The following is a 22195-nucleotide window of genomic DNA, read 5'->3' as shown; positions in this document are numbered from 1 at the left end:
CAAGAGTAAATGTGGTTGCGGAACAGCTTTAAATGTCATCAGTGACCTGTTCCAAGAAAGAAGATAGGACCCGAATAAAAACAGGAGCAGTTTGAACATGTGAAGTGGTTAATAAATACAAAAATATTAGAGCAAATATGGCACATTTCCTTGAAAATGACCTGAGGGGTGCTTGTGGAGGGGGCTGGGGAGGGGTGGGGCTCATGTGTGTGATCCTGAACGGTGGAAAGAGCATTATCTGAAATTGAACAGAAGGTGGTAGCACCCATGTTGGTGGGTGGGGTTTATTGTCCTAGTTTTCCCTTGGCACCAAGTATCAGAGTGTAAGCAATCTCTTAGGACCTTAAATCCTGAGGCAGGTTTTTCTCCCTTTGAGATATAGATCCTTTGTGGCATGTGTTTATTATAAATACCTGTTTCATCAAAATTGAAAATCTAATCCAACATTATAGACTTCTTTTGCAATTCTGTATCACTGCTGGAAATTTGTTTTCAACTTTCTAATTTTTCTCATCTGAACTCAGCACTTCGGAAATTGTAGCAATGCTTGAAACCACGAAACCAGGCATTACTGGCATTAGATGGAGTCACTTCTGCAGAACTTAGCAATTTCCATTAAGAGCTTCGTATATAAATAATGCTTTCCTCATCCCACATACTCTTTGGGGTTTGGAGCCAGTGAGCTTAGACATGTTTGGGATGTTGGATGAATGTTTGTTTGTGTCAATATAGAGAAGCTCACATGTGCAAGAACATAGCAAAGCACAACCTTTTGGGATAATGCATGCAGTGAACTGAAGTAGCTCATAGATGCGGTGTGTGTGAGGGTGTGCATGCATGTGTGCATGCGTTTTGTTTTTTCATACCCAGCTCAGTTCAGTTGAGTGTAGTTCAGTGTTCATAGGCAAACGCAGAATGTATGTTATGTTCCAATTGTTCCCTAATCTATCAATTGCTTTGGAACGAAATCACAAGAGTTAATAGCAGAAGTAACTGTTAAGTGAAAACGACTGTTTCCACAGAGGTAGGCGTTCTACTGAACACCACTGTGTCTCTCTGCACTAGGGTATTTATTGATTTTCGTCTACTTTATTTCATAAGCACATATAATACTCCTGAATACCAAATTTCATTAACTAGAAAAAATAGATATTAAAAAAACTTTAAAAAATAGGGGCACCTGGCTGGCTCAGTTGGTAGAGCATGAGATTCTTTTTTTGTTTCTTGTTTTTTGGGTTTGTTTGTTTGTTCGTTTGTTTGTTTTGAGAGAGAGAGAATACTGGCAGGTGAGGGGCAGAGGGGGAAGGAGAGAGAATCCTCAAGCTGACTATCCGCTGAGCATGGAGCCCAATGTAAGGCTTGATCCCAGGACCCTGAGATCATGACCTGAGAGAAAAATCTAGAGTTGGATGCTTAACCCACTGAGCCACTGACATGTTCCATAGAGCATGCGGTTCTTGATCTTGGGGTCATGAGTTGAAGCCCCATGTCTAGCATAGACCTTACTGAAAAAAAAAAAAAACTTTAGAAAATAGAAAATAGGGGCACCTTGGTGGCTCAGTGGTTAAGCGTCTGCCTTTGGCTCAGGTCATGACCCTGGGATCCTGGGATTGAGCTCTGCCTCGGGCTCCCCACAAGGAGCCTGCTTCCCCCTCTGCCTGTGTCTCTGCCTCTCTCTGTGTGTCTCTCATGAATAAATAAATAAATCCTTTTTAAAAAAAAATTGAAAAGAGCACAAGAAGAGGAGGAGGAGGAGGAAAAGGAGGAGAAACAGCAAGAGGAGGGGCTGCATCTTCTTCTGGAAGCTGGTACATGTTTGAGGATATGTGCGTTTATACTTATGTACTTTTCTTAACATACGTAGGCATATTTCCAGGGAGTTGATAGGAGTTTGAAAAATATTCTTCATATCGATAGGACACACATAAAATGTATTAAAGGCTGCATTAGTGGTGTCTGGATCACATTCTTTTATATCACTCTAAGAATTCTTTTAAAGTCATATTTGATTTCAGCCTTCAATTTACCAACTCAATGATGTAGGGAGTCAAGACAGAATCTAAATGGCTCCAGATAAAAACCACGCACCCAGAACAGACTACAGCACTTCAGAAACACTGGCTTACTCATACGGAGGGCACACGTGGGAACCCATGGCCCAGAACCACATGACCCACCCACACGCCCGCCTTCTAGTTGCCAAGCACACAGATGTGGCCGCGCTCAGTGACTCTCTTCTTGGGGCACTTTCTATCTCAGAGAACAACACCAGCTGCTCTCAGAGTGGAAGAGGGTGCCAGGCTGTGCACGTCTAGATGAGCATTTCCATTAGATGCCTCCCCTCTGCTGTCTCAGTTTTCAGAACCAGCTCCTCTCATAAACTGCTTCCATGTTGTCATTCTAAGTAGGCCAGTTCAACACTCAGCCCGCTCATTGAGGATGGAGGGAAAGAAATGCAGCAGGCTCAGTTGGTGGAGTTTGCGACTCTTGATCTCAAGGTGGTGGGTTCGGGTACCACACTGGGTGTAGAGATTATTTAAAAATAAAATCTTAAAAGAAAAATGCGCTCAGATGAATTGGTTTTCAGAAACCCCACAGCAGTCCCAACAGCAAGGGACAGAGAGAGGGACTGGGCATGAAGGAAAAAGGGTAGCACTGGCATAATGAGAGAATCAGAGACAGTGTAGGAGGTAGACACGTGGTGGAGAGCCACAGAGAGGGAGAGCAGACAGCTACTGAGTGCCTACCGCATGTCCACGCATAATGTCAAGCAGTGGGGATCCAATAGAGAGCCCCCTAGACTCAGTCCCCGTCAGGACACCCAGCACTGGCCAAGGCTGGCCCTGGGAAAACACAGGTGAGGAGGCATTGGGTGCAGCGAGGCAGATTCCCGTAGGAATCAGGTCAAGGGGGCTAAGTGGGAATTGAGTGAGAATCCCCCTCTTGGTTGAGGCCACCTGCCCAGCAAGACTGCCTAGAAAAGGCCTGCCATGGAGAAATGAGGGTGGGCCTTCCTTCCCCATCTGTGCAACTCTGCCTTTCAATTCCCAGAATTCACAGACTGTCTGCCTCTTGTCAGGTCACTGGGGAGCATCCTGTCGGTCACCACAGAACTTCTGGATGGTGAGGCAGCCTGAGAGCCACCAGGATGGGCTGGGGAGAACCAGGGAGAGCCCGGCAGGTGAAGAGTCTTGGGGTGGGGGCAGATGGGAGCCTCTCAACAGTGAAGGATGGCTAACAGTCCCACATGGCAAGCCCCATGTTTCCATATTGTGCAATGGTTTAAAAAAAGATGCTCTGAGAGTTTTTATAGTGGGGAAAAACTTTATGATATGATATTAAGACTTAGATCAAGAAATAAAAATTGTATTATAGTCACACAAGTTTACACATAAAGCGTTATATTAAGGCTACTTATTACTGTGAATTATTTTCTTTTCTTTACATTTGAGCCATTCGTTCATTCATTCATTCATTCATTCATTCATTATTGTGTATCTATTAGGTACGAAGTTCTGGGGACAAAAGAACCCCCCCTCCCAGGCCCTCAAGGAGCTCCCATCTTTCTGGGAAAGATAGGAAAGATGACAGGTGATTATAATAAAGTCGGTCCGCCACTGACAGGTGTAAGAGGAGGATGCGTTCTTTAATTTTAGATTTATAAAAAAACCCAGGTGCTTCCTTTTGCCAAACTCCATTTCCTACTTTGCACTTGAGGGTGCTCCTCCCAGTTCTGACATCCGACTGCGGTCACCTTGGGCCGGGTGGGCCGAAGGTTTGGGCATCCAGAGGCTAAGAGGAAGGCCCCATCATCGCTGCCAACAGCACACGTGGCGGCGAATCAAGAGCCTTCTCCCCAGAGCCCTGCGTGGGCCGCGGGGCCGTGCACACGAGCGGCGAGCGGCAGCCAGAGACCCGGCTGCCGAGGAGCCCACAGGTGCAGAGTGACGAGCAGATGCTCCAAAGTCGGGTCCTGTTCCCACTCACTGTCCCCCTTACGTTGTGCCGAACTGAGCTCAGCTGCGCGGGGCAGGACAGTCCAGGGGCAGGGCCACCCACAGACGCGTGTCCTGTTTCTCCTCCCGCAGGGACAGCTTCTGTGTTTTGCCCAACCCCCTGCGTTGACAGGACTAACTATACAAATGTTGCTTTCAAAGGGCTTATTATTCCTGGTAATTATGCTAATAATAGTGACAGCCATCGAGTTTGGAGCACACCCTATGTGTTAGGGTCAGAGATACAGGTTTTCTGCTCAGGATCACTTTTATTTAAACCACAATCCCAAGAGCCAAGGATACTATTATCCCAATTCAACAGATGAGCAAACTCAGATTAATTCACTTGCCCGAAGACACAGAGTTAATAGGTGGTACAGCTGGGTTTTGAACTTGAGTCTGATGCCATAACTAGTGGGTTTAACTCACCTTCTATGTCAAAGCCAGACTAAGTCCTTTATGAGCTAAATAGTCCACCAAGGACACCTCCACTCCTTGCTGTTCCCTCTGCCCTCTGCCGGTATCCACAGAACTCCCTCCAGCTTTCTGTCTGGAATGGCATCTCTTCCTCCATCTTTCCTTATCCCTTCCTCTGCTTGCTTGCTTGCTTGATTTTGGAGCATTCTTTTATTGAGATATAACTGGCATATAACACTGTATTAGTTTCAGGTGTACACATAATGATGTGATACCCGTATATATTGCAAAATGGTCAGAGCAGAAAGTCTGCTTAGCATCCGTCACCAGACATAGTTACAAATTCTTTTTCTTGTTATGAGAAATTTTAAGATCTACTCTCTTAGCAACTTTCCAATATCCAATGTTTTGATAACTATAGTCACCAGGCTGAACATTCCCCACGACTTCTCTATTTTATAACTAAAAGTTTGTGCCTTTTGACCACCTTCGCACATTTCTGCTTTATTTTTGTCCATAGAACTTACCTTTCCTGACATCATATCATATGTCTCTTATTTGTGTATTATCAATCTCCCTATTAGACTAAGAAGTCCTCAGGGGTGGGGACTTTGTTTTGTTTACTGCTGAATCTCTGACACCTAGAAGAGAGTCTGGTCCAAAGAAGATATTCCAAAAAGATTTGTTGAATGATTGAATAGATTTCATGCTAATTAAGATTATGCAAAATTGAAAGGGTACCATGTAACATATTAATAAACACTCACTTTGTGGGGGTGGCCTGGATGGCTCAGTTCGTTAAGCATCTCCTTCAGCTCAGGACATAATCTCAGCGTCCTGGGATCCTGGGATTGAACCCCAAGTCTGGCTCCCTGCTCAGTGGAGAGTCTGCTTCTCCCTCTGCTTCTCTCTCTCTCTTTCTCAAATAAATAAGTAAAATCTTAAAAAAAAAATAAATAAAGACTCACTTTGTTGGCAAAATTTGAAGTGATTCAAATGTTTCTGAATTTTAAGAATTCATCAAGAGTCACTGGACTTCAAAGCTGGCAGGGCAGGGACATGATAAGCCCTGTTTCTGCTGTTAACTTTGGTTAAAAGAAAAACCTCTGTTTCTGTACTCCTAACACTCTGACACTAAATGTATGTGTTTTTCCACACCAAGTAATTTTCCAATTCTTAGAGGACACTGACCGGGTGTCTTACAATCTAACTCAATTCTGGCTCTAACTGCCCAGTGAGTCCAGACCCCACAGGCTGAGGGCTCGATCCTACAAGACTGCCTCCCAACTTCAGCCACCCATCACAAGTAAGGTGTCCCCAGATTCCACAACTTCTGTCCAACTTGGCTGCAAATCAAAGGCTCCCATAACAACCCCCTGCGGCCCCCTCAGGTTCACTCATTTGTTAGAACAGCTCACAGAACCCAGACAAACAGTTTAATTGCTATTACTAATTTATTATAAAGGATTCAGCTTGGGAGTGGCCAGATGGAAGAGATGCATCAGGCAAGGTGTGTGGGAGTGGGCGCGGAGCTTCCACATGCTCTCCAGGTGTGCCACCCTCCCGGCACCACCCCCCTGTCACCTACCTGGAAGCTCTCCAACCCGTTCAGTTAGAGTCTTTGTGAAGGCTTCATTACACAGATCGCATTGCAGCCACTGGTGATTGAAGTCAATCTCCAGCCTCTCTTCTCTCCCCAGAAATCGAAGGGTGAGGCTGAAAGTTCCAACCCTTTAATCATTCATAGTTGGTTCTTTGCAACCAGCCCCCCTCCTCCTGGAGTCTTGACAGGAACAGAAACCCAGGTGTGGTTGTGAGGGGCTTGGTTATAAATAACAAAAGAAGCTCCTCTTGCTCCTATCTTTCGGGAAATTCCAAGGGCCCAAGAAACTCTGTGCCAAGAACCTGAGAGGAAAAATTATATTCATTTATTGTATTCTGTTAGGAGCTCTGTGCCAGGGACAGGGACAAAGATCCAATATACATTTTTTATAATGTACAGTGTCACAACAGTGGCACCATTTTAGCTGCAAACTGGGTTTGGGTTTGGTATCTCCTGAGCCAGGCTGATCTTAGACACTGCAAATCCTGTGAGTGATTTTGATGACTAGAGTGCTCTTATTTTATCATTTGCTAACATTATAATTTAAAGTATTTTTGGTGCCTATAAAAATGTCATCCAAGTATTCACTATGTGCAGGTGGTGAAAAATTTGCCTGAAATTCATTAACTTCAGAGCAGAAGTTAAATGTGACAAAACATGCTGTAGATAAGTCCAAACTGCACCGTCAATTCCCCATCCTGTTAATTTAGGAGAGAGAACATTGCAAAATATTAAAAAGCCAACAATTGAGAAGATTTAAAGCAACTCTCAGCCAAAAAAAATAAATAAATAAACGATAATAGTTAAAAACGTGCTTTAAGAAGTCGCTGGTTTCCTGCTTTGTATGTATTTCTGTGGCCACACAGATCTTAAATTATTCGAGTCAAAAGTCACTTTCTGCTTGACCCTTAGCCACCCCTTACTACAAGGTCCTAAGTCTTGCCTTGTCTGCAGCTCTCCACCTAGAGTTACTCGGAGCCTCACCTCTCCACCCAGGGGAGGGGGTTGGCTGCAGGGGCGCAGAGCCCACAGAGCCCGGTCTGTCCAGCCAGGAGGGTGCTCCATCCCCTGTGGGCGGACCCCAAACGGCCATGGGCAGTCCTTTAGCTTGACTCCTCACCTTGATTGCAGGAGCTTGCATCAGGTCCCCAGACTGACAGGCTTCTCAAGCCGAGGCCTTTGCCTTGGCAAATAAATGACTGCCCTATGCAAGGAAACCAGCCATGGGGCCCGACTAATGAGTGAGCAGACCAACAAAGGAAGAAATTCCTTTGTTCTGAAACTGCCTTTCACCAACTCATGGTAACTTTAGCTTCTTCTCTCAAACTCAGAAGAGTCAACTAAGATGTAACAGAAGCTACGGGGTGCTAACTCCTCACACCACCTGGGGCCTCGGCACAGCTCTGCTTTGAAGAGACCAGAGTCCTGTTTGCAGCCTGGAGGTGGATCAGTCCCACCCGGCCCCCTAGATCTCACTTGACCCTCCCCATAGTGCCTGGGCTTCTGTTCCCTGACCTAAGCTCCCCCAGCTCCTGCTCATCTCAGGCCTGTGTATTTATCTATTTATCGTGCCTCTGAACTGTCCTTTCTTTCTTGTTTTTTTAGGATTTTATTTATTTATTCATGAGAAACACAGAGGGAGAGGCAGAGGCACAGACAGAGGGAGAAGCAGGCTCCATGCAGAAAGCCCAATGTGGGACTCGATCCCAGGATCCCGGGATCACGCCCTGAACCGAAGGCAGATGCTAAACTGCTGAGCCACCCAGGCATCGCTAGATCTCTCCTTTCATTGTAAAGTCCCCTACATCCTCAATCTCATCAAGGAAAGCTACATTTACTTCCTGACCCCTGAGCCCATTGTTCTTCCCCTATAAGTCCCGCTGTGACCAGGCAAGTCTCATCCACCCCCGGCTGGTGCATCCAGCAGGCTGGTCCCAGAGCTCCCTCCCTCCCCTGCTCCCCTGCATCTCAGCCACTGGCTTCTCTCCATATACCTAGGAGCTTGTACCTGCATCATCCCAAACTTTGAACTCTGCTTAGTTAGCAATTTTTGGAAGCTTTAAACACTTCTTCCAGCAAAAGGCACCACACTTGCTCTTTGACAGCATCAAGCTAGCCAGTCTTTCTGTCCATCTGTGCTCTTCCCAGTGACCCTTCCTTCTTGGGTGAGCCAGACTTGCACCAGTACTGCCAATGCCATGCTCCCCGTCCTTGCAAACCTCCCCAGCCAAAGACATGGTGGGCTCTCTGTGCCATATTCTCCTAATCTCTCTCTCTCTCTCTCTCTCTCTCTCTCTCTCACACACACACACACACAGACACACACACACAGAGGCTGCTTAAACTATCAGAGAATGTTCTCCAGGCAGGAGTTTGGTGCCACTACAAATCTATGGCCCACAGCCCCAAACAATCTCAAGCGCTGCTGGCAGTTCTTCTCTGGGTCGCCAACCACTTTTTGAATTCTCTCAGAAGTTATTTCTCACCTTCTCTAATCTCCCTGTGAGCACCTTCCTACCACCTGCCCCCACTCTTCACCTCTGATTCCTTTTCTGCACTTGCCTGGATCCCAGCACCCCACCTCTTCCTCCTCCAACATGGTAGGATCCCTGCTGCCGCCCACCTCAATACCCCCACTTGCACTTCTGATCCCTCCCCCCTCATTCTTAAAATGCTGGGGTGGCTGAATAATGGCCCCCAAAGATAGCAAGTCCTGATCCCTGGAAATTGTAAACATGACCTAGCTGGAAGAAGATCTTTGCAGAAGTGATTACGGTTAAGGATTCTGAGAGGAGGAGATTACTCTGGAGTACCTGGTGGACAGTAAATGTCATCATGTGTCCTTAAGAGACAGGCCAACAGGAGTTCACAGAAGAGGAGGCCATGTGACCGGGGTGGTGGAGTTTGGAGATACCTGACCCCAAGCCAAGGGACACCTGGAGTTTCCAGGAACTAGAAGAGGCAAAAACCAGATTCTCCTCTAGAGCCTTCAGAGGGAGCATGGCCCCACCAACATCTTGATTCAGACTTCTAGCTTCCAGACCTGAGAGAGAATACACATTTTTGTGGTTTTAAAGCCTCCCGTTTGTGGTAATTTGCCCCAACAGCCAGAGTGCAGGGTGCTGGAGAAGGCCAGGTACGCGGCTGGAGTGGGAAATCAGGACACTGGGACATGGGGGCAAGGGCCAGCAGGACACGTGGGACGCGAGGAAGGAGGGAGGCTCTGTCTGCACCGAGCATGTACCATGTTCCAGTTGGGGTCCAGCCCTGGAGTGCAAACATGAACAAGACCCAGGCATGCTGACCAGCACCCCCACAGCCTGGGGCACAATCCCTGTGCGTGGAAGCAAACAGGGAGGGATCACAGGTGCCTAATAGGGATCTCTAAGGACAAAGACATTTGACAGGCGTTTGGGCTTTCCGGGACTGCCAGAAGTGTCCCTCTCAGCAAGCAAGAGCCTCTTCTCCATAGCTTCTTTGGAAAGCAGGAAAAAGAACAGAATGAAAACAGAGGCATAGGCAGAGAGAGAAGCAGGCTCCCTGCGGGAAGCCTGATGCAGGACCCAATCCCAGGACCCCGGGATCACAACCTGAGCCAAATGCAGATGCTCAACCACTGAGCCACCCAGGCATCCCGGCATTTTTGCCTTTATCCTGAGAGTTCCTTTCAAAATTAAGGAAGAATTTCAGCTTTATACAAACTCCAGGGAGTTGAGTCAGTCTGATCAACATCAGTATGCACCAGCCACTTTCAATGAACATTTAACTGTAGGCAGTGCCCTTAATGATGTGTCATAAACATGTTGGGGGAGAGGAGCATAACTTCACACACTATATTTAGGAAGCTGATGGATGCTGGAGGTAGTGCTCCTAACATCTATTCAAAGAAGGAGTTGCCACAGCCCCATCTAAGATTATACCACAGGCTGACCATCCTGGAAGCAAGTGCTGGAACCTCCTATCTGTCATTTCATGCCCCACCTTGGGTCCCAGGTGTGACACATGACCTGTGGAGAAGAAACTAGTTCTGTGTGCTGGGAAAAACACAGAAGGAACACGATGGAATGTTCTACTTAATTGCCCTATGAACCCTCACAACCTGTTTTTCTGCCCTTTTCTGTTTTATAGGCTTCTGTCAAAACTCTCTCCTGCTGTCACCACCCACAGCCCTCAGGCCCAGACATGCCTTCTAACATTTACACCACCCTGTTTGTACAGGTCCTGGCACACTGGTCTTGGCTCATCCAAAACAAAAGCCAAAGCAGGTTCTTGTTGTTCTATGTCAGCCTGAGGAGTTTAGGTACTTCATCTATGAATTCAAGACAGAGAATAAAGCCTAGGGCTAGCTGTTAACCTGCCAAATAATTTCTAACTATAGAAAAAAGGAATGTAAACTTTCTCTTCTCCAGTAACTCCACCCTGGAAATATGATTGACAGCAAGAGGAGAGGTGGAGAGAGAAAGTGACATAGTGAGAGGGAATCTAGGGCCTTGGGTAGAGGTGAGATCTTGAAATCGTGTCTGAGGAATCAGAAAGATAATATACATTTACTCTTTTGTTTCCCAAAGATCATTTACTGAACTGATATGAACTCCTGACCATGAAGACCAAAGTACATAAGACCTGACTGAAGTAGTGCATTTGGGGGGTTTTTGGCTCTAAATTAGATTTAAGGTGTATAACAATTACTTACCCTAGACTGTGATCCCCACTGTCAACATGAGGATCATGTGAACTTTAAATGAGCCTCACCCATGCTTATACACATTGTGGTTAGTTCTTTGTGCATCCAAGTTTATAGCTCGTTCATTCATTCAACAAACATTTCTGAGCACTTAATATGGATTAGGTAGATGAATAAGATGCAGTCAGTGTCCTTAAGGAGCTTATAAGGCTATGATAATGTGAAACCAATTCTATTATTACAGATGTAATGTTATGTGGGCAAGGAGTGAAGTGTTCAGGGGCTCCAGCTCTTTGGTCACAGTGCTCCAGAGAAATGGAACCGATAAGAGATTCTATGTATCATGGTAGCAATGGGTAGATAGAGATGTAGATAGAGATAGAGAGATAGGTTGGTTATAAGGCATCGGCTCACGTGTGATTATGGAGGCTGAGAGTTACCCGGATCTACAGTGGACGAGGTGGAGAGCAGACAGTATAGTTTCCAGTCTGAGTCTGAGTCCAAAGGTAGAAGAAGACCAATGACCCATCTCTAAGACAGGCAGAGAGACCAAATTCTCCCTCCCTCAGCCTCTTTGTCTATTTAGGCCTTTGATGGATTGGATGAGGACTATCACCCTGAGGAGGGCAATGCACTTTATTCAACCCTCTGATTCGCATGTTAATCTCATCCTCAAAGTCCCTCAGTAATGCTCAGAATGATGTTTAACCTAATATCTGGGCATCCCATGGCCCAGTCAAGTTGACAAATCAAATTAACCATCTCGCAGATGGGCAGAAAGCCTAGAGCCTATAAAGCCAACAGAGGGGCAGCTAGAAGAACAGGAAGAAATGAATAGAAGGCGGTAGGGGGGAAGCTACAGGGAGCGAGCACTTCAACAAGGAAGGAGTGGTCAACAGGGATGGAGTCTTCAAGAAGGCAAGACGTAGGGACAGAGATGGACACTGGGTTGGTGTAAGGTTATTGGCGGAGAGGCGATAGGGAATGGGGTGGAATGCAGGTTACAGCAGGTTGAGGAGGAAAAAGAAAGGAAGTGGACACAGAGAACCCAGACGAAGTCTTCTAGAGGCTTAGCGGTAAGAGAAGAAAAAGGAGGTGGAGGGGAGTGGGCTCTAAGAAGAGGATTTAGTTTCTGGTTCTTTTTCTTTTTCTTTTTAATTTTTATTTATTTATGATAGTCACACAGAGAGAGAGAGAGGCAGAGACACAGGCAGAGGGAGAAGCAGGCTCCATGCACCGGGAGCCCGATGTGGGATTTGATCCCGGGTCTCCAGGATCGTGCTCTGGGCCAAAGGCAGGCGCCAAACCACTGCGCCACCCAGGGATCCCCATCTGGTTCTTTTTCATGAGAGACTTGTGCATATTTCCTTGTGATGGGAAGAACCTTTGGGGAGGGAGAGGCTGAAGACAGCGGCGGGAGGACAGTCTCTTGGACAGGTAAGCCCTACGCAGGCAGAGCTGCCTCTTTCTCACTAGTCAGAAAGGGGGAAGCCTAGGGAGAAGCAGAGGGGAAGTTGTGAGGTTTGATGGTGGGAGCCCAAGGACCCTCCCAAGTGACCCACTGCCATTGCCCTCATGTTCTGTGTGCCATGGAGGCTGTGGTCTAACTGGTGTCACTTCCAACAGGCCAGCGACATAGCCTCTCTCTGCCTGATTCCCCATCTGAACCACGGGATAATGATACCAGCCTCAGAGGGTTGCCGTGAGGTTTCATTAAAACCCTGCATTTAAGCACGTTCAGTAAATGTTTGCTACTGTGCCTAGCAATTATTACCATTAGCACTATTATTAGCATAGCTATCTTTAGTTGTAAGAATCAATTATCAAGTCTATTCTCTTGGTCTCCCTGAGCTTTCTTTTTTAGTTTTTAGAAACAAAAAAGGCAGGTCAAATCTTTCCGTGGTGCCATCCCCGAGCCTAGAGGATCGGTCGGCAGCGCTACCCTCTCCCGCCGGGAGCAGCACGCTGGATCGCACGTGTGCAGGACTTACAGAAGACAGGACACTTGCTGGCTATGTGGACAGCTGAGCACATCTGGAAGGTTTTCACTCATGAAGCTCACACACCCATGTGGTCTGCCGACACTCGCACACAGAAGGGAGCTGAGACACGCCAGATGGGCCCCATCCCAGCCCCGCGGGTAAATCCAGATTCTAGAGGTCATCCCCACCTCCTCTGCCCGGGAGCCTGAGAGGGCTCGGTTCCCGCCCACAGGCTGGGCCCCTCCGAGGCCCACTCACATCCCAAATGCCATCCCGTCCCAAGCCGTCCAGAACAGAGGCACAGCCAATGAGGCCTGAGTCACTGCACTGTCATAAGGGCCTTCTCATCTTCAAATATCCTCTTCTAACAATACGGCCAATAACTGCATCACAGCGTGGAGACAAGAGACGGGAGCCTAGGAAGTTGAATCCCGAAGCCTGGCACTTTCCCTAAATCATATCTCAGCCGAACATCTACAAAGCCCAAACAGTTTTGACCTTCTAGGAAAGTGTCAGTGTGGAGTGGAGGCCTATGTTCCCAACCCAGTGACAAGAACTTCCTCCCTCTGGCCAGCGTATCTTCAAAGATTCCCTAAGATTCCAGCTTTGATGCAGTTTCCGCACAGGAGCCCTGCAGGCATCTTTTCAGTATCCTTCATTGCCTTTGAGGTCCCTCAGGGTGGCTTTCTTTCTTTTTTCTTTTAAAGATTTTATTTATTTATTCATGAGAGACACAGAGAGAGACACGGACAGAGGGAGAAGCAGGCTCCCTGCAGGGAGCCTGATGTGGGACTCGATCCCAGGACCCCGGGATCATGCCCTGAGCTGAAGGCAGATGTTCAATCGCTGAGCTACCCAGATGCCCGTCAGGGTGGCTTTCTAAAATGACCCAACCCAGCAGCATTTGGGGATGTTCTCCTGCCATTGTGTTCTGGCAAAAGGGAAGCAGACCCGTCTAGGAAGGATTTCTTTTGGTTAGGATGAGTTCTGAGTCACATTCTGAGGAGGCAGAGGGGGAACAAAATTTCTTCATTGCAGATCGTTTCTGAGAGACCATTCTAGAGAGAGTGACCATGCCTCTCAGTTGATCCAAGACAGTCCCGAGTTTATGGCTGTTGTTCCAGTGCGCATATTAACAGAACTCCTTATCATTCTCAAAAGTGTCCTGCTCTGGCAACAACTTTAGAGAGTTCTCCTCAGGCCAGGTGATGGCTGTGACACCTTTGGGCTTCTCGAGCCCCCGGAGCAATTGGCAGTTGGTTTATTCTTGAGTTTTCCTCTCTGGTTGAAGCCTAATGAAGATCTTGTCAGTTTGAGGAGAAAGAATAAGGAACATCTGGCAGCACACTCCTCACCTCATGTCACCCTGAGAGCCCCCAGCTAGTTTCGAGCGGCTTCTCCTGGTCATCAGCCTTCTGGTTCTTAGGAGCAGAGAACTGCCCCAGAGCAAGAAATGTCCATGTCAGGGGTTTCCAGCTTTTGAGGAAAGAGAGAAGGGTCGGAGGGAATGGAAGACTTAGTCTCCTGCTCTCCCTGGCTAACTGGCCAAAGGCTTCCTGGCCACCACAGGACCCCAGAGAGCGGCTCAGGCCTTTCGAAGGATGAGAGAGATTTTGTCTTGGGTCCATTGAGCAGTGACCAGGAAACTCAAAGAGAAGAGCCAGAGTGGGCCCAGTGCCTGCCTACAGTAGGTACTTAATAAGTATTTGTTGACTGGAGTGAGGAGGTGGCTCTTACCCATGGTGTGTGTGTGTGTGTGTGTGTGTGTGTGTGTGTGTGTGTGTGTGAGTGTGTAGGGTGACTGGGCTTGTTGTTGGACTTTCCACTCCCTCCCCACCCCAACCCCAACCCTAGCTGCTGCTGCAGTGGCCACTCCACTTCTCTGCTTCTCAGGAGGAAGCCGTAGGGAATGAACGATGAGGGTGACAGGACACCCAGGGGGAGAGCAGTGGAACCGAGCTTTCAACCCACAGGTGACGAACGGGCTCACCATAATGCACCAGAATGAAAGCCTAGGGACCGCAAAGGCAGCCTTCACAGTGTGCAGGCCTCGGTCCCAGCACCCCAAGCAAAGGAGGCATCCCGGCCCGAATCCTAGACAAGGCCACCGAGCGCATCCAGTGTATACGAAGGAAAAACCACACACACCAGCAAGACATTGATGACCTCAAGCAGTAGACGGCACCTCTGGAGCAGCAAGCCCCGGCCCTGGAGAAGGTGAGGCAGAGGGGCAGGCCAACTGCCCCTCCTCAGACAGCAGCCCCCATGCCAAGGGCAGCACCATCTCTGTCGTTGGCAGAGGCTGGGAGCCTGAAAAGTCCCAATGCAGGAAGAAGCTCGGGGTGGAGACCAGCTAAGCTCCGTGGGGCCAGTCAGCAGCACCAACTGTGCATCTCCTCCATCGTCTCATCTGCCTTTCAGTTCATCCCTAGAGCCCTCGCAGACATTTAAGAGACTATTTTTCCTTTCCTCTTTTTTCTTTTTTTTAATTTTCTTTTTTTTATTTTTAATTTTTTTTATTTATGATAGTCACACACACACATACACACAGAGAGAGGCAGAGACACAGGCAGAGGGAGAAGCAGGCTCCATGCACCGGGAGCCCGACGTGGGATTCGATCCCGGGTCTCCAGGATCGTGCCCTGGGCCAAAGGCAGGCGCCAAACCGCTGCGCCACCCAGGGATCCCTTTTTCTTTTTTTAAATTTTATTTTTACGGAGAATCTCTTGGACAACAGCTCGCATTCTCCTTCCCCATTTCCACAATTTTTTAAGCCAGTTCCCTTCAGGGATTCCCTGTCCCCACCAGCAATGTTTAAAACAAAACACCTCAACTTGGCAGCTTTTTCTGCAGAGGGCAGACCGCCCACCGGCCCTCCGAGCACATGCTGTACTGACCAGCCACCAGCGTCTCCAGCCCTGCTGGACACAGGCCCGGAGGACTCCGCTTCCCAGGCCCTGCCCCCAGGGCCACCCTCACCTCCGTTATATTGACTTTATGAATCTATGGATTGCTCCACATTAAGAAGATGACTGGTTTGGAGTCAGAATTAATCCCCCTTCTTTTTGAGGTTTTTTTTTTTTTTTTTTCCTAAAAGGCTATTTGCCATTCCATTAGAAAAACCAGATCCTTTAAGAAGTCTGTGGTATAAAAACAAGAGGGGACAGATTTGCAGCCCAGAGTCTTTGGCCTGTTTCATGCCTGCCTCTCTCAGCCAGCGTTAGGAAGGGCTGTGTGACACTCGTGCGGTACTTGTGGGAGACTGTGCAGCAGTGAAGTGGTAGCTGCCCAGGGGTGGTAGGGGTGGGACAAGGAGGGAGGATCAGGTCGGGGAGAGGTTTTGTACTGGGGGCCAGTGATGACGATGTTTTGATACTATTTCCTGCTACTGAAATTTGAACCTGAGTGAAATGTCCTCATTTCTGATGATATCAGTATTGCAGAGCAACAGATTCAGAAAGTAATGATCAAATCTTCCTTTCTTTTCCATGTACATTTCTAAGAAATAGAGCCAACTAATTTCGTATATAAATACTAAGAGCAATTTACCCAGTACTAAACCCACACCCCAGTGTAGACCCTTCCCCACCCTCGCCCCACTCCTGTTCCAACTGCCTTGGACCTCATTCCCATTGTGTGATCCAGCCCTGGTGCTGGCTACAGTCAGCAGATCACAGGGAAGGGCTTTTTGTGTTTAGGCCGTATTTCTTTGTCTTTTTCCTACTCCATTCCTGGCATCTGCTGATTCTAGTGTGTACTCTCTAGTCTCAGTCTGTGTTTGATTCCATTCCATGGAAATAAAAAGTATGTTGTCCACACTGGCCAGGATTTGTCTTGCAAGTTGAGGTTTTCCCCTTCACTCTAAGACTATAAATAAAAACTTCTTTTATCCTTAAAAAAGAGTATTTATTGACTGGATAAGTACATACATGATGAAGAGAATGACAAATTCACAAATATCTGGAGTTCTATCCTGAGCTGGCAGGAAGTACATCCTCACACATACCTGAGATATGATAATACCTGAGAGTATTATCTCACCCACTGGCCACAAATCCCCCTGGAGCTGTGGGGTGAGCATGTGGAGACGCCACATATGCACACAGCTGAGTTTCCCATGCTCTGATCTGCAGTCTAGCAGGGGTTCTGATGGGAAGTGGCTGTCCTTAAAGCTCTGCGTCTTCTCCTCTGCCTCATTCCAGTCCTCCCGAGGCAGTGAACTGAAGATCCCTCAATGTCCCTGAGCACAGAGGGGCTGGGGGTTCACTGGGGAGCAGCCTTATTTTTCTCTCTCCAGCCCTCTTCAGTTTTCTTGTAGCAACTTCACTTTGTCTTGGGCTCTCTTCTTCCCAAGATCCTGGAGGCAACAAGGTTAGAAGCACAAAATAGACTTTAATGCAAAAAAGCATTAGCAGAGGTAATTAGGGTCATTTCCTAGTGATAAAAGAACATTTGGACAATTTCCCATTTGGGGCTATTGTTCAGTGTAGCTGGCAATGCATAATGTTCTTATAAATGTTCTTGAACCTCCAAATTGTTTTGAATATGATCAATTCTTGAGAAGATATAACAATTTTACATACCTAATAACATATAGCTTCAAACATAGAAAGCAAAAGAACCCCAACAGAACTCAAATGATAAATAGACAAATCCACAAACATAGTGGGAGGTTTTGACATGCTTCTCTCAGGAATTAACAAACAGATAAAACTTAACAAGGCTATAGACTTGGAACAACCCAATTCATCTTTCTGGAAAACAGTTTAGTATTACCTTTAAGATTCTGGATATGTGAACCCAGAATTTCCAACTCTAGGTACACATGCAGAGAAAGCCGGGCACATGTGCACCATGACTCACAGCCAAAGATATTCATCACAGCGTGGTCCATTGCCAACAGCCCTGTACAACAGCCAATTTCCCATCTACAGTCAAATGGATAAATAATCATGGTATAGTCATATGAGAGAATCATATACCTCAGTGAAAATCAATGAACAAACATAACGGTATAGATGAGGCTCAAAGGACAATGTTGAGGGAAAAGGGGCAAGATAAAAGAACACATCAAGTATGATTTTATTCCCATGCCATTTAAAAACAACTGAAGCTAGAATTTATTCTTTAAGATACACACATCAGTGATCACACTATAGAGGAAAGTAAAGAGATGTTACCAGGAGGTAGGACGATCGTTCCTCTGGGTAGAGTGGTAGGGGTTACCCAGGGGGATCTCAGGTGCAGGCTCTGTCCTACTTCTTGACTAAGCAGTGATTACCCAGGTGTTCTCTTTAGAATTCTTCATTAAACCATACCTATGCCTTTATGCAAGTATATGTATGTTGGTTGTATTCATTCACCAATAGAAGTAATGTTTCAAAAACTTAAGAAAGGCACCCCCTCAGATCTCTCCTGGCCAGAGAAAAGTTCTGCTCTCTTTCTCTGCCCCCTTCACTCTTTGCTCTTCCTCCCACCTTCAGCCTCCTCCCACATGAGTCCTCCTCCCTTCCCCCAGGGGGCCTAGGTACAGCAGGCTACAGGTCTGGCTGGGAAGGCCTCTGGCTCTGGCTTCTTCCCAGCATGTTGGCCTTCGCTGGGATGCCTCCCGGGAAGATTCAGGTGTGGGCCTGGAGGGAGTGTCCACTCGGCTTGTTTTGATTCTGGGCCCTAGGCTGCCTCCAGCCCTCCACAGGGCCAACACTAGCTTATTAGGGGCCACATTAGGCTCGCTGTCACAAAGAGCCCATATTTGTCTTCACCTCCCTGTGTTGGGCCTGTCAAAAGGGGGAATTGGGGTGTTGGGGTGGAATTCCTAGATGCAAGATCTTCAGTCCCTTCCCTCATCTGTTTCCAAAGGCCAGTACCTAGGGGTGGAGGCAAAAATGGCAAAAAATTAAGGCCAGGCCTGTAGGGTAAAATCTCTGAACCAGGCTCTTTCCATTCCTCTGCCAGAGAGAGCTAATCCTCAACAGTGACCTGATGCCTGGACATTTCCAGTCCATACTGGGGTCCCAGCCAGGTCCCAAGGCTGCCAGGAACCTCTTTCTCTCCCATCAGATTGCTGACACCTATATATAAAGTAGATTCCTATAAACAGACATTTTTCAAAAGCTTTAAAACCACAGACAGTCTACCTAAAGCCTGAGAAATGTAAGCCTTGCGCTTATTTTTCCTCTGACATGGGAACCCTGCCGAGTAGCATTCCCCAACAGCGACTGCCAAAAATGGGCAAGATCAGCCCCCACGGGCACCGGGCCATCTCCCTGATACTCTGCAGGCCCTACCACAGGCCCCTAAAGCCACCCCCCCCCACACACCCGCCCATCAAGTCTGCTGCAAAGACAAACAAAAAGCAGACTCTGGGCTTCCTGACTGGGCCCTCCCCACTAAAGGGAGAAGACAACCGGAAGAGCAGAAGACAATGAGGAAACAGCTCCTAAAGGCAGGCCAACTGCTTCAGATGGTGAAGGCGGTCAAGTTCTGTCATCCCACAGCCAGAAACCAAGCTGTCTCTCTGCTAACTCACAGGAAGCTCCATCCGGCGTGGAGGACTCTGGGAGGCCTGCGGGGCCACCTCCCGGCTCCTTCCCGCCAGCCTACTACCTGCACCTCTGCTCGCACAGGTCTTCCTTCCCCAGCTCTTGTCTCTCCCGCCCTTTCCCTTCAAGCCACTCCAAAGGGCTCAGGCTCGCAGCGCTGCTTGCTGTGCGTCTTCTGGTCTCCCTTCCTCCCAGGCTTCTCCCCACCGGCCCCCCAGGCCTCCAGAGCACCTTCCAGCCCCTCTGAGGCTTGCACCCTTCCGCAGCTTGGCTTCTGGGAGCACCTCTCCCTGGGCCCCTCCCACATGGCTGACGCTTCCTTGCCTGTCCCCTGTGTGGCTTTTAGCTTCCACTCTTGCCCCTCATTCTCACTCCATTCTCTTCATTCAGCAGCGGGGTGACCTTTTAAACATAGAAATCAGACCCGGCCAGTCTCCTTCTCTTTCTCAGAAATAACCCAGTGGCTGCTTCTCGTTTGCAGGATCAGATCCAAAGTCTTTTCCGGGGCCCCCATGCCCTGGATGACCCCAGGGTTCACCTTAGCCTTTGTCTCCAGGCAGGTTGGCCTTCTTTCTCTTCCTTAAGTACCAGCTCAGGCCCAGCTCGGGGTGTCAGCCTCATCGGACCCTCTGTCCCAAAGAGTCTCCCCTAGATCTCCCCATGGCTGCCCCCGGAGCAGCCACTCTGCTTCCTCACTGGCAAGGCCTGTCCTATGACTGCCTGTCCCCCACCCCGCCCCCCATCACGAGTCTGCTTACGCTGAGTTCATACATGTGCATGGTGGTATACATTACGTACAGCGTATTATATGCCGTTCTCCACCGTCACCTTCACCAGAATGTTCATCTGAGGGCAGGGATGTTGTTGGCCTTATTCATTTCTGCATTCCCAGAATCGAGAATTCTGACACACAGTAGGCGCTCAATAAATCTATGTTACATGATGAACCAAGGATAAAAATACATATTATATACTTTAAACATTTAACTTAAAAAACATATATCATTTATTTATCAATATTTTAAAATATATACATATATTTCTTTAAAGTAAACTCTATGCCCACATGGGGCTCCAACTCAACCCCAAGATCAAGAGTCACAGGTTCTACTGACTGCCAGCTAGGCACCCCTATTTGCCAATATTTGGACATAGGGCCAAAGCCCTTTCTTTGAGCCTGGTGCCCTCACTGGGGATCCTTGCTGTCTCTGTTTTGCATAACTCACACCTATACTGTGTTATTCACAATTTTAAATCTCAACTTCTTTAAAGTGACATGAAATCTTAGTCTTGAAAAGGACTTTTGCTATAGAATTCTTCTATATTCTTATTTACCCCAATCTCTACACACTTAAAGCAAATCTTTAAGTCAATTTGCTTTCACTGAGTCTTTCCAAATAATTTCACTTAGTTCTCAAGGAAATAACGCTTTATTTTCATACTCATTGTATTGGCTTACATAATATTAAGTTGGGATGACATAGTAGGTAATTAAATCACTTAATTACTATAACACATATTGCGAGTATAACTGGTTTAGGAGTAGAAACCACTCAATTCAAAGGGGGTGCGGGTGAGCTGGAGGGTGGTGATGTTCACTGGGCCTGGAGAGGCCGCTATGAGGAGGGTGGAAAATAGAACCTATTCTGCAATATAAAAATCCTGGCAAAAGCACATGGCCACTGGGATGGAAACCAGCATGGACCCCACCCAAGAGAATGGGCAAAGCAAAATTAGGTCAGCCAGATGCAACAAGGATCCAAACAGAACCCAGGCAAGAAATTTCCTTTGGCCCCTCCCGGCTAAGGAAATAGCCAACATGCAAAGTTAGTCCACAGCCACGATGAAAGCTGGGTTTTGATACATGTAATTATCCCATATCATCAATTAATAAACTGAACATAGTTCTCACTCTCTGGTAAGAATGACTGAACAGTGATTCTCCATCCTGAGTAAATTATTCCCTTCAGGTATTTTGAGTGCTGAACCCAGAGTGACACTAACTTCTGACTCTTGCTTTCTTCACCTGGTAACATTTTATGCCAAACCCAGACGTCTCAACCACCTTGTTGCTGTGCCCATTTGTGACCATGTGCTCTTGGGGATGTTGGCCTTGGCTATGGACCTCATCCCAACCACATTCACCATCCTGTCATTCACCGGGGCCCTCTGCCTAGTGGCGAGGGAACTGTGAGCTCAGTAATGGGCTCTGAAACCAGTGTCAGGGACGCCTGGGTGGCTCAGCAGTTAGCATCTGCCTTTGGCTCAGGTCATGGTCCCAGGATCCAGGGTCAAGTCCTGCATGAGGCTCCCTGCAGGTAGCCTACTTTTCCCTCTGCCTATGTCTCTGCCTCTCTCTGTCTCTCATGAATAAATTTAAAAAATTAAAAAAATAAAAACAGTGTCAGATGTTTATGACCCTGCAGGCATTTTAGCCGCAGCTTTCAAACCCTCCTGTGGAATGAGAAGGATGAAGGTCAAAGCCAAAATATTTTCCTTTGGGGCGCTTCCACATATATTTATGACCCTTGCTTTCATCAGACCATAGCTGAACTTCACACCCTGCCCTTTCTGGTGCATTGGAGAGTCGGTTTGTTATATGCAGATGTGAGCTAGTTCTACTGCTCTGACTCACATTATGGGGCCCACTTCAGAATGACCTGATGGTGGTGGCATGCAGGGGAGACCCCAAACCACACAGAAAGGGCTGTTTCAGCTGCAAACCCTGGACGTGCCCCTTAAGCCCATTCTCAGATGAGAAGGGGCCAGGTGGGAAGATAGCGCTTCCAGTGTGCCTGAAGGGCACATGCCTTCGATGAGCCGTCAAACCAGATGCCAGGCAACATTAAACGGTGTGACCACTTCCTCTGCTCTGAGTCATTTCTTCATCACTTGGCTGCCTTTGGAGTTTGCTTAAAGGGAGAATACGCTGTTCAGGCCAATGCACGTACTTGGTCTCTTTGGTGGGTATA

At 47.6% G+C, this 22195-nt stretch overlaps 1 long non-coding RNA gene across 1 annotated transcript; it reads right to left on the bottom strand.

Annotated features, from left to right (window-relative positions):
* Window positions 1-16601: 16601 nt before the first annotated feature.
* On the bottom strand, window positions 16602-21609 carry LOC144296447 (uncharacterized). The gene is made up of 3 exons (XR_013363565.1): window positions 20022-21609; window positions 17458-17609; window positions 16602-17038 (listed from the first exon to the last, which is right to left on the bottom strand). It is a non-coding gene; the product is annotated as an uncharacterized LOC144296447 (long non-coding RNA).
* Window positions 21610-22195: the final 586 nt, after the last annotated feature.

The sequence above is a fragment of the Canis aureus genome, chromosome 24 (assembly GCF_053574225.1).
Source record: "Canis aureus isolate CA01 chromosome 24, VMU_Caureus_v.1.0, whole genome shotgun sequence".
Classification (NCBI taxonomy): Eukaryota; Metazoa; Chordata; class Mammalia; order Carnivora; family Canidae; genus Canis; species Canis aureus.
The sequence above is the reverse complement of the archived record's forward strand: the minus strand, read 5'-3'. Positions and strand labels throughout refer to the sequence as shown.